General features: G+C 49.8%; 1 long non-coding RNA gene across 9 annotated transcripts in view; it reads left to right on the forward strand.

Annotated features, from left to right (window-relative positions):
• The first annotated feature begins 1,283 nt into the window (after window positions 1-1,283).
• The window catches only part of LOC109489217, a 25,230-nt gene continuing 12,538 nt past the window's right edge, over window positions 1,284-13,975 (forward strand). For 3 of the 9 annotated variants that reach the window (XR_004627087.1, XR_002142170.2, XR_004627086.1), the window contains exons 1-5: window positions 1,286-3,112; window positions 4,091-4,775; window positions 5,872-5,933; window positions 6,483-12,336; window positions 13,702-13,943. This is a non-coding gene — a long non-coding RNA (uncharacterized LOC109489217). Of the gene's footprint in view, window positions 3,113-4,090; window positions 4,776-5,871; window positions 5,934-6,482; window positions 12,337-12,497; window positions 13,025-13,701; window positions 13,944-13,975 lie in introns of all 9 variants that reach the window. The other 6 variants (XR_004627084.1, XR_004627082.1, XR_004627083.1 and 3 more) reach the window with 6 other exon arrangements.

Here is a 13,975-nt window from a genome sequence, read left to right on the forward strand (position 1 = left end):
CTGCATCAGGACGTGAGAGGACAGTGGAAGGTGCCTTGCAAAGTTCCTCTCTCCCCCGCTCACATGCATGGCTTTCCTCTCTCCCAAACAAAGGGCTCTCCAGTTTCTCTTTCCAGAGTGGTGGTGCTTCCAAGGGGTACATTGGGTTGGGGTGGGGGTGGACAGGAAATCTACAGAAAATAGAAAACAAAAATGATTTGTGCAAATTCTCATCTGGGAAGCCGGCATTCCTGGTTGCCTGCATTTATAATATTAAGGGGGAAATTACAAATAAGGCAGTCAATGAGTTAGTATGAATCAGATCTTTGTTCTTTGGCAGTCCCTGCCTGGAAAGCTCCGTTCAGCCTTCTCATTGACTTGCAGCATCAATATGATAGAAATGGCTTCAAAATGTGCCCAACGCCCCTTCTCCTCCCACCAGGCCAGAAAGAGTAGAAGAGGGTGGCCACACAGCTGGATCCCCTGTGGTCTGGCTAATGAAAGGGGCAAACTCGATGCAGTGCATCTGTGCTCCTCAAAAATCTGGAAAAGAAATGAGAAAATGGTCCCATGGAGGGACCTAAGAGCAGAGAAAGGGAGCCAATAAGAATAATAATTCTCCTGGCTCTGTTATATGCCACCCACATCCATGGGCTAGATACTTTCTCTGAATGCCAAAACTGCCCTTCCCAGTCACCCTACAGCCAAAATGTAGCTTGAGAAGGCAGCCAGAAAATGCTCCAGCCCAGGCAAGCAAAAGAGATTGACTGTGTCCAAGACCATGGGGTTGAGAGAGAGAGAGGTAAATGCATGTGTATATCCCTTTTCAAGTTCAAAAAGCTTGTACTTTTAACTCATTTGTCCTCCAGATAAATTTGTGGGGCAACTCGACTTTCCCCGTTCAATAAATAGTGAAAGAGAAGCTCAGATTTGATTTGGATCGTAGGCATTCTGCACAGATAGGACCGCACTCTCCCTTGCCCTTCTTGTATTACGGTGTTTCCCCCAGAGCGCTTTACCAGCAGACGTCATGATCTGACCAGCAGATAAACGCTTGACAATAGAAATTCTAGCCGCTTGGTGGGAAGGCAAGGTTCAGGGGAGCTTTGCTAGAGTTGGAAAGGCTTGAGAACTGTCTTCCCTCCACAGAGCTGGAGGACTAGATTCCATATGCTCTCCCAACACCTTCTTATTTCCTTTCTTATGGACACTCAACGACACCTCACTGCCACTCAGATCTTTTATCTCACTGAAGCTCCTCTACCCCCAAAAGGGAGGTGCTGGACCACGTTTTCCCTGCAGATTTAAAATATAATTCCAAGGGGGTTATTTTTATATCGTTATTATCTTTTATTTTGTTGTTGTTGTTACTTAATCCTCTCTGGTCGTGAGTCTGCTACACATCCTAGAACAGGTGGGTTCCTATAGCTTCCATTCTAATTTTAATTTCTACATGAACGGAATAAACATGGCTGCCTCGATATCTCATTTTCCTGTGCTGATGGAAATTAAAATCCAGCCTCTCTCTCTCACTGGACAGCTTGCTGTTTTGATGCTCCTGCCATTATTAACATGGCAGCTGTCACAGCAGTTAGCCATGGAAAGACCCATTAGCTCATCTGATCCCATTTCCCTGCCAGGACAGGATATAGGCCCTAAAAATGCTTCCTGGTCTAATGACTGCTTCAGGGTTTATTTATCCTAGGTTACAGCAAACATGGCTTCAAAAAACAGGAAATAAAGTCTCATCTTAGTTAATTATGATACCAGTTATAACAACATAGTGGAGGCTTTCTGGAAGCAGAACTTGCACTTCCATACAAGGCTGTGTTGGAACCTCATCTACTATCTGAGAGCTGGAGTGTGCAGCTGTGATAACTCTAATAGGACCTTGGGAATATTGCATATTCCTACCGTTACATTTCATAGGGCCATCAGAAATAAAGAACCCTCTATCTGTGCATTTCTTAAACTGGTCCGAATTTAGTGAGCTCCCCGTGGGCAAATTGTCTCATTTGCCTTTGATTGAGACCAACACTTAAGAAATGCTCAATAAAATTTTACTCTGTTAAGGCTGATCGAAAAGGAGCCCAGGTTTATCAGAGAAGAGGGGAAAGAGAAAGTACATAAGGATTCTGGGTTCCTTTGTCTGGGAGATATTCAAGAGTCATTTCTCAAATTCAAGAATCATTTCCCCTACTAATGACCACATTCTTAACAAGAACAAGAGCTAACCCTTACTGTAGACTTACTACTTTGTCCAGCACTAAACTAAACCCTTGGCATGCATTATCTCAGTGAACAACCCTTAAGGGAGGTGGTATTATTATTCTCATTTTGCTGAAAGAAAAAAATGAGGCCACAAGAAGTTAAGCAATTTGCCTAAGGTCACATACAAGTAAATCTGAATTCAAATTCAAGTCAACCTGACTGGCTGAAGCCCATATTAGTGACCACAGTGTTATACTACCTTTCTGGCCTTGGTTTATTTTTGGAGAACCCGTGCTTTCAGAGAAGAGAAGTGAGAGGCAATACCATTGCTGTTATTCATGAGATAATTTTAACTCTTCCCCCATTTCTAAGAGGTAGTTGTTTTCCTTTTCCACCCTCCTTGGTCCTCAACTGACCCTCACCGGTTCTCCCACTGCTCCACTCTTCCACTTTCTCCTTTTAGCCTCTTTCTTATTATAACCCTACATGTGGGGTGAACTAGGAAGGAGTCATGGCCAGTAACCTCAGCTAACTCTACTCTCTTTCCTTTCCTGCTCAAGCTCAGGAGAGGAGATCATCTCTTGGGTGCTACCTTCCACGACTAAGGGTCTAGCAACAACTAATACTTGCAGGCGGTTCATACAGTACCTTCACTCTCACCGTCTTGTTTGATAAACAGGACAACATATACATTAGACCAGGCGGGATTATTAACCTATTTTACAGATAACAAAACTGAAGCTTAGAAATCAAGTGCTGTCAAATCTCATTTCAAACCTCATCTGTTTCCCCCCAAACTCTTCTCTAATGAGAATCAAGCCTGCCTGTTCATGCCATCCTAAAGAGGTGATCTGCTCCATCCGGGATTTCAAGGTCCAACCCAGGCAGAACTGATGTCATTCACGTAGGAGACGTTTTCTTGGTAAGCAAAGGTTTTCTATGAGATCTCATTTTATGTTGGGCATTGCATCGCTCTTCTTGCATGTAAATCACATTATTTTGACTTCCTTTAGGTGTTTCCGCATTGCTTTAAAACTTGTCTTGATATAAAGGAAAAAATATAAGGTCTTAGGTATCAGTACAAAGTTTATCAGTATATCTAAATGGAAATATGTTCATCATTACAGAGTATAAAGCACAATGAAATGTAAGTCAAAAGACGTAGATTGTAGTACAGATGACCCAGTGAATTCTAGGAAATCTTGGGAGGGTCTCACAAGCTCTCCAAGGCTCCATTTCTGCAAAGGTAAAAACGGTGGTGGGATAGAGGATTCATACAGAGCCTCAACATTAAAAAACTCTGTGTTTTTAGGATTCTTGGCCATTCTGACCCTGATCTAAGCAGGGGAAGAGTATTCGTTCTAAACGATTGCTACTGTAGAGGACCAGGGTGTTTTCTTGCCGGAGTAGCCAGGCAAAAAGGTACAGGTGAAAAGATGTCCAAGAAACAGAGCATGCGCTGAGCCAGAGTGAGCTGGTCTGTGGTGGAAAGAACAGGAGAGCTGAGAACCTTCCCTGGGGAGAGTGCTTTGAGCACACTCGTGATCCTGGTGGCGCTGCATGGGTGGTCTTCCAACTCTCTTCTTCTAAGAAACCTGTTACGAAATGGGCTTAGCAGGATTAACTCATCCAAACAACGTGTAATAAGCCCTTCTGTGTTCCAGATATTTGATAAGAGCTAAAAATAAAAGATAAAGCAATATCTGTTCTTCCAGCTTACGGTTTATCAGGGAACAAGTCACTCAATCTACATTTCTAGTGGAAGCTTCTAAGCATTAGACGAGGGAAAAGTTAGGGAAACTAAATCTGATGATCTCTGAGGATCCTTTCATCTCCAAAATTTGTGTAATTGCTCTTTCTATTTGAACGTCACACTATCTAGGGCATTTTTTTTTTGCAGATCAGATTCTCCTCATTTGCCTCCTCACAGCTTGAAACACTGTATTTGAAATCCTACTATTCCTTCCTTCATGGTTCAACAGGATACATTATTTTACACCAACTCATCGCGGTCTTCAACCTCTAGATACGCGGCAAGTCCTGGTTCCCCATCTACATAGATAGCTCCTTGAGGGCAGGATCAGGACTCAGTCTATTTTGTTTGTTCCACAATACCTAACCCAACAGTAAGCACCTCAAATCTGTTCTCCAAATATTAGAGTCCTTCCCCAATCTGGGCACGGGGTAGAATCGCACTTCCCTGTGCCCTTGAAATTGGGAGTAGCCTCAGGACTTGCTTTCGCTGATGAAATTCGAGCATTTCTGCCAGAAGCTTGGAGAGCCCATGCACAGTTTCAACCATTCTGTTTTTCTCTCTGGCATGTGTCAGGTGACAGCTGCTTATCCTCCTGGGGCCCAGAGTCACTCAGATGCTATTGAACGTGACCCCCCCAGCTGCCACAACCACCACCAACCTGTGATCTTCATACGGCGATGTTGATGAGTAAGAAGTGTTGCTTCAAGCCACTGAGGTTTGGTGTTTGTCTCCACAGCGTAACCCAGTCCAGATTGACTGGTACCGGAGGGCTCAGCAAATATCTGCTGAGCTCTGGACCAATGGCTTCATCGTAGCAGATAAGTAAGAGGTAAATAAATCCACCTCCATTGGAAACTACTTTGCTGGCTCTCTCCAACACGCTGTTGTTCTTGTTTCTAGAAAAATACTGACATCTCATACCTTTTGGCATTTCTTTCACTTGGAGTCCCCTTTACCTTAGCAGGAAATGTCTGTCTTTGCCTCTGAGACGTTCACTTAATCTGTCTGCCCATTACGGTTTCCTCATCTGGAAACCAAGGGTAAGACTAGAACTCCATTTTGAGGGTTATTGAGGACATAAACAGGTCATGTTTGGAAGCATCTTCATATTTCGTGCTTTTAAAAGTCGCTCCAGGATAAGTGAGATCATTTTCTCGAGCACTTAGCGCAGCAACTACAACATAGTCTCCAAAAAGAAAGATAACTCTAAGAAAACAAAAGGATGTGGAAGCATTCACTCAGGGCCGTGGAACAGAAAAGGGAGCTCAGCCTGGGTTCGGCTTCCAGGAAACTCTAAAGTGCTTGCCCAGAGCACAGTGATGCGGCCATTGGGCCTCACCTACACCATGAAGATTCATTTTCCAGATATCAGAACTTGCCTAAACCTCAGCCAGTTAAAAGTGCTCTCTGAACAGTGCTCGATTAGCTTCTTGAGAAGCCTAGGAGACCATGGAGAGTGAGGGGCCGAATGAAAAGAGAAGCTCCTTCTTCCTGGGCTGAGTTGCAGGGGTAAGCAGAACGTTGGAGGTGATCGGTTTTTGCTCTGCCTGCCTTAATCTGAGACACTGACCAGAGGCCCCAGGACAAGAGAGAACATGGATGCTCCTTTGTCCATCTTCACCGGGGGTGGCCACCCTTGTCTTCTTGTTCCAGGTGGATGCAGCCCCAGAAAAAGTAGTGAAGGAGGAAAGGCTTGTTGTGCATTTCCCCCACCGCCCCCCCTTCTGGGCCCTGTCCCTTATCAGAGTTTTTACCTGGGCCCCTGCACCCAATGCTTCCTTAACTCTCTGCCCCCGAGAAAACTATGCCCTCCCCGTAGACTGGAGAAAAGAAAAGTTTTGGAATAAAATATCTGAAGTTGAATGCTCTCACAGCAGCTTCGAAGTATTGGCCCAAGCAATAATTATTTTATTATCTCCTAACAGTAACAGACTTGGGGTTGATTTGAACAGCAGAGACGAAGACGGATTCACTGCTGCTCTTGCAGGTAAAGGAAAATTTAGCTGGATGAAAGTCCCTAACCGGCCTGTTCCACTGATTTTCCCCTCAACCCTTTCACTCAATACACATTAATTCTGTGCCTCGATGGTACTAAACAGTGCGGGTCAGGAGCATGAAAGGTGCTTAAGGCACAGTCCCCAACCTCATCGTGCTTGTGACCTGAGGAAGGGGCCAGCGACAGAAATAGATTGTAAGGCAAAACAGCCAGTGTGGTGTTTGAAATATGGCCAGTGCATTACAAAGGAGGAACACTGATTCACTCTAGAGAGTTCGGGGAAGGCTTCGCGGGGGGAGGATGTGCCCGACCTGAGCGTGGAGTGTGAACCGTGGCCAAGAGTGCCACAGGGAAAAGAGGCACAAGGAGAGGCAAGCAGGGATGGGGTGAGAGGGGCAAAGGTTAATTCAGGCAAAGGGAGGCAAGACAGGGACGTGGGCAAGGAGAAAAAGCATTTCCCTTTTGCTGCCGCATTTAGTAGGAGGTGGGGAGTCATGAAAAATATAGATGCTCCTCGCACCCAGCAAACTTTCATTTTAGAAAGGAAGCTGTACAGTGAAGCCAATCGCCCTGAAGCCAGCTCTGCAGCCTGTCCTCCACACGTTCCCAGGTCCATTAAATCCATGCTGAAAATGGAAGGAAGAACAAAGTGTGATCGTCAAAATATTCAAAGCTTCCCCCAAGTCTCTCTCTCCCTCTCCTGTTTTCTGTCCCTTTTGTGAGCACCAAACCTCCAATGGTAGGAAGCATTTGTCTAAAAATAGCCCTTCTAAAAGACCCAATCTTTTCTGAGTTTCATGAAACATCTGCTGAACAGTTTCCTATAACTGTTTTTGGCCCTTAAATCAAAGCCGGGAGAAACAATGTTCTGTTTCTGCCTTTAAAGCAAAGAATTGCCATCAGACCTTCCTCTCCCGACGACAATGGGGCCAGAAATGGCCACGGGAGGCTTTGAAACACCTTGAGGCCCGGGGCCAAGAAGAGAGTTACTCGTGTCTTGTTTTTCTTTCTTTTTAAAGAGGCAGTTCATCTCCCAAGAGCAGAAAAGAAACTTGGATAGGCAAAACCTCATGGGAGAGGCTAGCCTACACCATGCAAATCCGCACCTGCAGGGGCGGGCGCTGGTGTGGCGGGTCGTCGGGGACAGCCGCGTGGGGAACCGAGTGTGAGCTGCTTGGTAGCTGGCCGTGTGTTGTACTCTGTGGCCGACTCGGTTCTGTGCCACGTCTGCTGGTTCCCGCGGCACAGAAAGTGGGAGTTTGCACCAAGCAGAAAGCATCTGGAATAATCAAGGATGCTGACCTTGCTGCCAGGGAGAAGCTTGTGGCCAGAGAGAAGCTGGCTCGTTGTCTAATGACATTGAACTCCTAATTAGAGCTGCCTCTTGCAACTGGCATCAGAGCCCGTCCCTGGCCCAAACACAACGTGATCGAGGGAGGTTTGCTGGTCCAAGGGGAAAACCCACAGACGCAAGGTCTAGAGACCTAGTAGGTGCCGTCCAGACTATGCTTCCCACTAGCTGAGGGTGCTTGGCAAGGCATGTCCCCTCTCTGAGCCCCCTGACCGCGGTGAGCTGCGGGCCGCCCTCATGTGAACCACAGCATTGGTACACAAACCGCTGGGCCTCACAACTAATGCAGGTGGCAGCAGGCCGAGGAGGAAGCCCGGGCGATGCAGGATGGAAACGTGCCCAGGGCCAGGGCTGGCTCTGCCCAGCAGCAGAGCGCTCAGCTCGGTGCTAAAGGTCAGCCGAGGGGCTGACGGGGGCAGAGCCAGCGTCGGCAGCAGTGCTGGGAGCTGAGACATGCCGTACAAGGCCGGGTCCTTGGCTGGGCGCTCATACAGCCGATACAGTCCCCTGGGGGAGAGAAGGCCTGGGCCACCTTCTCTCTCTAGGACATGACTTTGGTCTGTGCAGCTGACTTGTGGGTTAGGTGAAAAAACTCAAGGCACAACAGGAGAGGGATATGTGACAGTAAGACCACAGAGCATGAAGGATTCATCTATAGCTCGTGTCAAAGGCCTTACATGGCACATCGTTTGGGTCTCAAAACAATACTCTCTGAAAAAGGGGGGGACCCCAGGACCTACCCGTAAGCACAGGTGTGAACAGAGGATGTGGGGAGCCAAGAGTGTAAGGCTAGACTTAATGAGCTATAAGCCTCCTTCCAGAATCAGCTCTCTCTGATGCTGTGTGCTGTCTCTCTGTTTGCGAAAATGGCCCGGGAAGGTTCTGGTGGAAACTGGTTTCCATGTTTCATGTCCATGGTAATTTGTGATTGGATCAGAAGGCAACGGAGGCTAGCCCATCTAATCTGTGGGCACTGTTAGGTGGATCCCATATCTGTGATTGTGAGGGCAGAACCAGAAGCAAGAGCTGTTATGCCCTCTCCCTTGTTTGTAGGCTTGCCCTGAACATAGCCAAAGGAAGTCATGCCAGGAGAGAGGTGGGCTGGTTGTCTTTCCGGCTTCTTCCTCCCTTCCCTTCCCTTCCTTCCTTCCTTCATCCTTCCTTCCTTCCTTCCTTCCTTCCTTCCTTTCTTCCTTCCTTCCTTCCCTCCCTCCCTCCTTCCCTTCCTCCCTTCCTCCCTTCCTTCCTCCCTTCCTCCCTTCCTCCCTCCATCCCTCCCTTCCTCTTTTCCTCCCCTCTCTGTCTAGATGCCAAGTGGTACCAGTAATGCTCTAAGAAGTGATTAATAAAAAAATATATAGATTCATATTTTATCCAAAACAATGAAGCCAAAAGCCATTTAAGATGAAGAAACAATCCTAATACAGTTGGGAAACCCTCCCCAAATCTGCCTGAAAGCCCACAATCCAGGAGATACCTACAACATCCAAGCAAACAACGCAAAACAAGCCAACATTTCAGCTTGTATATAAAATCATTTCTGCACACTTTTCACTTTCTGAAGCAGAATACAAAGTCTATTTATAGTTCTATATTTATTTGATAGAATAGCACCAGCATTGAATGGGCTGCTTTCGGCTTTGCCTGTTGCAAATTAAGTGTATGTGCACGCATGTGTATATGTGTGTGTGCGTGTGTGTGTGCACGCCAAGCTGGGAAGCAGTGGTGATTAGCTCAGGTTGCGCTCACGGCTCCCAAGTCCCCGAGCCACCCTCCGTAGTTCCCAGCCACTGCACACAGAAGCCCAGCCCCGGGGCTCGGCCCTCTGTCGCGTTGCCAATGAACAAAACGTGTCTCGTGCTAGTGAAACAAAACCACGCACAAGTAGAAACACGGAAGCCGCTGAGCCTCGATGGGTCACGATGGTCATGTCCAATACGACAACCGTGGAGAACAGTTTCGTAATTTTTTTTAAGTGATTCCACTCAATTTGCTGTTCTAGTCTTATCCTGCCTGCCCAGGGAGGCAAAAGACAAGCCCTCAGCTTCCGTATATCCGGGCATGTGTCACCAAGGTGGGGCAGTGGCCAACAGCTTCCCGGGTTTGCCGCGACTCCTAAGCCCCGGTGGGGCGTCTCCAGGCCCTGGGGGCCGCACTGCAGCATCCCGGCGCCTGCCCTTCCCAGAGGCCTGCTTGGAGCCACCACGGCAGTCCCTGTGGGGTCGGCCTGTGGCCACGGGGTGAGGCGCTCATGCTCCTGTCTGTCCTGGTCAGCGAATTCAAGGCACTTTCCAGTTGGCTTGGAAGCGCAGCCCCTAGTTTCCCCCCTTCTGCTTTTAAAGAGTACCTTGTTTTGCTTCCTCTTTCCCTTTCCCTTCCTGTAGAAAAGACCAGTGTATTCCTCGTGGGATGCAGATGTGAGCGCGACACCTGCTCTGGGGGGAGCGGCGGGGAGGACCGTTGAGGCCCGGCAGCTGTGCCCACAGCGGGCTCGCGCTCCTGAGCCAGGCCCGTGCAGCTGGCTCCTGCTGGGCGGCGGCGTCTGGACGGGCGCGATCCTGAGCTGGGAGGGAGCTCAGGCGGCTGCGGGCAGGATCCCAGTCTCCCAAGGCCACGGGCTCAGTGTCCACTGAGACAGGACTTTGGGCCCTTTGTTCCCTGGGGAAGCCGTGCATTTCATAGGGCTCAGAGGTCCAGTAGGCAGTCATGGGACCTCACAGGGCTGGGCCGTGGGGCTCAGAGTAGGTTTCTTGAGAACAAAGAAGCCTAAAGAGTAGAGGGGCCCTGTTATGGCAACATTTACTGTGAGTAGGTAACCAGAGATGGCAGCTGTGGACCGCCCTGCCCTCCCTACGGGGGAGCGGCTGCCTGCACAGGGCCGTGCTGGAGAAAAAACGCGGATCCTGACACATGCATGCACACACACGTGCACATACATACACTCATGCAGTCAGACAGACCTAGGTTCAAGGTTGGCTCCCCCTCTTAGCTCTCTGTCTACGGGCCAATCATTCAACCCCCCTGAGCTTCAAATCTTTCATCCAAAATAGATAGATAGATGATTGATTGATTGATAGATAGATAGATAGATGATAGATAATAGATAGATGATAGATGATAGATAGATAGATAGATAGATAGATAGATAGATAGATATTGTGCTTTCTATAAGTCTCCTCCAGATATTAGGAACACCATGGAAAATAAAGCAAACACATTACTGATGTGGTTACAGTCCAGGGAGAGACAGATTACAAACAAGCAAGGACCCAAGTAAACACGCATTTACACATCGTGACTATAAGCTCTGGAGGAAGGTCCTGACAGAGAGCAGCAGACAGGCCTGGAGGCCCCCATTCTCTCCGGGATGGTCCCTAAGGAAGGAGTGCTCAGGCCACAGGCTGAAGGTGAGAAGGAACCAACCTTCAAGCACAACAGTGCTCTGGCCATGACGGAGCAGTGCGATGTGTCACCAGGCTCTTGGGACACAGAGACAGAGGGCCCTGGTCTTGTGGGGCTGACAGCTTGGTGAGGGGAGAGAGCCAGTAAACAGAGAGCCTAAGAAATAGTGGTGGAAGCGCCGGATGGGGGTGCAGGGAGGGGATGGATGGGGGGATCTTGTTCATTCATACAGAAGGCTCAGAGCGGGACAGATGGCAGCAGTGACGTTCAGCTAGACTTGAGGAAGGTGGGGGAAGAATGGAACCTGACAGAGTGGTCTGTCCCCTCTGGCTCCTCGAGAAGGAACTGCGGCCAGAACAGCACGGACTGGGTGAGGGAGGCAGCCATGGCGGAGCTCTGGGGAGACATGACGTGGCTCTGACTGGTGGGGTGGCAATGCGGCGAACAGGAAGCAGCTGGATACTGGATAGAGTTTAAAAGTAGAGCCAACAGGATTTCTCAACAGGCTGGATATGGTTCTAAGAAACTGAGGAGTCAAGCACCCTCCAAGGATCTGGGCCTCAGAATCTGGAAGCATCGGGAGAAGGCTGGAGTCAGGCGTGCCATTGTGGCCACATGAATTCTGAGGGGTCTGCTCTGTGGGTGTCCCCCATGTGTCTGGAGTCAGAAGGGGCTCTGGGCTGGAGAGACGAACATGAGGTTGACCTCCTACATCACTGTCTCTGAAAGCCATGAGACTGGATGAGTTCACCACGAACTGAGAGCCAACGACCCTCCAGTGTTGAGGTGGCAGGAGGGCAAGCAGCCTACAGAAGGGGCTGAGTAGAGACCACAAAGTAGGGGCAAAACCAGAAAGAGGGCGTTCGTGAAGGCCCTGCGAGGAAGGCATCACCAGGAGGGAGGGATGATGGTATCCCCTGCTGCTTGAGAGGGAAACAAAGCTGAGCACAGACAATGAACAATCTTACCTCAGAGTGACCTGAAGGGGTGTCCAAAGCCCCATACCCCCAAGATAGTTTCCCTTCCTGCCAGCAGCCTGGAACCCAGCCTAGAAGGCCCCCTGGGGATGGCCTCCTCTAGTCTGGGGGGACGCCACAGTAGAATGGGCTGTTCCTAGAGCTGCAACCAGCCTTCCCCACAGAGTCAGAAGTACCTTCGTGTGAGGAAGAGACAGGCTCGGTCTAGGCTCAGAAAGTGGCACCGCATCCTGACAGAAGGGGGGTGACAGAGGATTCTTCTGGTAGGAATGGTGTGGTGAACGGAGACTACAGGCCACTCTCAGTACTCACACTCTCTGAACGATTTTGAAATTTCCTCCCGATCCCTAAGCCCCTCTCGCGCGACTGTGTGGGCAGCTAAAGGCAGCTGGACACAAGAGGAGGCCGGGCTGCAGCATCTGTGGTCAGTGGGGGCAAGGAGGGCCAGCGCCCAGGGCAGCCTCATCTGCAGGCTCCGGGGCCACCTTCCTGTCCCCCGCTCCACGGTGTTTACGGATCGGAAGGCAGTGGGGCTGGGCCACAGAGAGGAAAGCCAAAGCCCTGGTCTGTTTGCTGCTGATAAGTGATTCTACAAGACAAGCAGAAGGAATCCAGACAGAGATCTAAGGACATCCAGATGCTCGCACAGCGGCCGGTTCCTGAGGTATGACGGGCTTTCATGTGCGCCCCAGCTCCTGCGGAGAGGGGCCTGGCTGCTGGCCACCCCCATCTCCAGCTCAGACCCAGGACCCCCAGGCCGGGGAGGGGAGCAGGTCTGGAAGCAGACGTCCCCAGCCCCGGCTGCCTCTTCTCTGTACCCCGAAGGGCCCGGGCCCGGCTCCGCACAACTGAGGTGTTCAGCACGTGCTTCATGATTGAAGTGAGGCGTCTGTATCCCGCGCCAGGCCAGGTGCTTTCAATACTCCAATAGATTCAATCCTCACACACCATCTAGGAAGTAATTATTATTTTGCCTCCGTTTGACAAATGAGAAACTGAAGCTCAGAAAGATGAAGTCACTTCCCCAAGGTCGCACAGCTAACGACCGGCCACGCTGTGGCTCGTCCCCCCACCCCACCCCCACGCCATCGCCATAGTATCCCTGTGCTCGTGAATGTAGCCGGCCACGGAGCCTAGCTTCCTTGATAATCGGGGGAGAAAGGCCACTCATAGCTGACGTGCCATTTTTTTATGCCTAAAGTATCTGACATCAAGAAAGAAAGGAAATGAGGGAGGATTTAATGAAAGCGAGGTACCACATACCAAAAGGCTTGTGACCACTTGTCATCCTGCGGGACCGATGGGATAAAGCACCAAGAAGGAGGAAGAACTGGAGAAAAGAAGGGGCAATGGTAATGAGGGGAAGAGAGGCAGAGAGAACAGTGAGACAGACAGACAGATTGAGAGAGAGCCAGAGAGCAAAGGACTGGCTACACTTACTTTTTAAGTCTTTTCCGCCCCTCCAAGTCTGTGAGATCTGATGATTTGGGGGGTTGACCCAGAACCTGGGCCTCCAGAGGTCTTACTGGAAAAAGCCAAGTACAAAAGAAAAGGAAAACTTCTACGCTCTCAAAGCTCCTGATAAATAGAAATCAAAGATTGACAAGGGACAGCAGGGAGAGAACATGGAAAGCAGAGAACAGGGATGGGAAAAAATGAGAGTGGACCCAAGCTGTGCAAAGAAAGAAAAGTCACAGACAGAACAATCAGCGGCATGGAGGAGGAAAATCTTTTATCACCTAAACTTATTCCTGTCCTTGACCTTGAGGTCTAAGCAGGGGTCACATAGTTCCCCACCTCAGGACCCTGTGGACTCCTTCCTGGCCCTGAGATCCATCTGTAACCGTGGTTAATGACCTCATGGAGGGGGGCGGGTATCTGAGGCCCCCGCTAGACATGAGCTCCGTGAGGACAGGAAGGATGGCGGGCACTCAGTGAACACTGGGTTGGGGTGTGAAAGGATGGATGAATGCAGGATGGAGCTTCTCTGCCTTGTGTGACTGATTCTCTGCTGGGCTCTCTTTCTCAGAGGTGCCACACCTGTCCCCCCTCCCCGGGCTCTGCCACTGCCTTTCCTGTTGAGGAGACTGCTGCTTTCCCCATGCTGATTGCCAGCTCGGTCGCCACATCCATCCCTGTCCCTGCCTCTCCTCGCATGCAGCGCGAGAAGCCGCCTGCAGAGCCGGGAGACAGAAGAAACTGGTCCAGCGCTGACACAGGAGGGATGGGAGCAAGTGTTGTCTTTTGTGTTCCTTTGTCTGCCAGCCTCCGGTCTGTGCCGGGGGTTGGGGGTTGGGGGGAGG

Source organism: Ailuropoda melanoleuca, chromosome 8, assembly GCF_002007445.2.
Source record: "Ailuropoda melanoleuca isolate Jingjing chromosome 8, ASM200744v2, whole genome shotgun sequence".
NCBI lineage: Eukaryota > Metazoa > Chordata > Mammalia > Carnivora > Ursidae > Ailuropoda > Ailuropoda melanoleuca.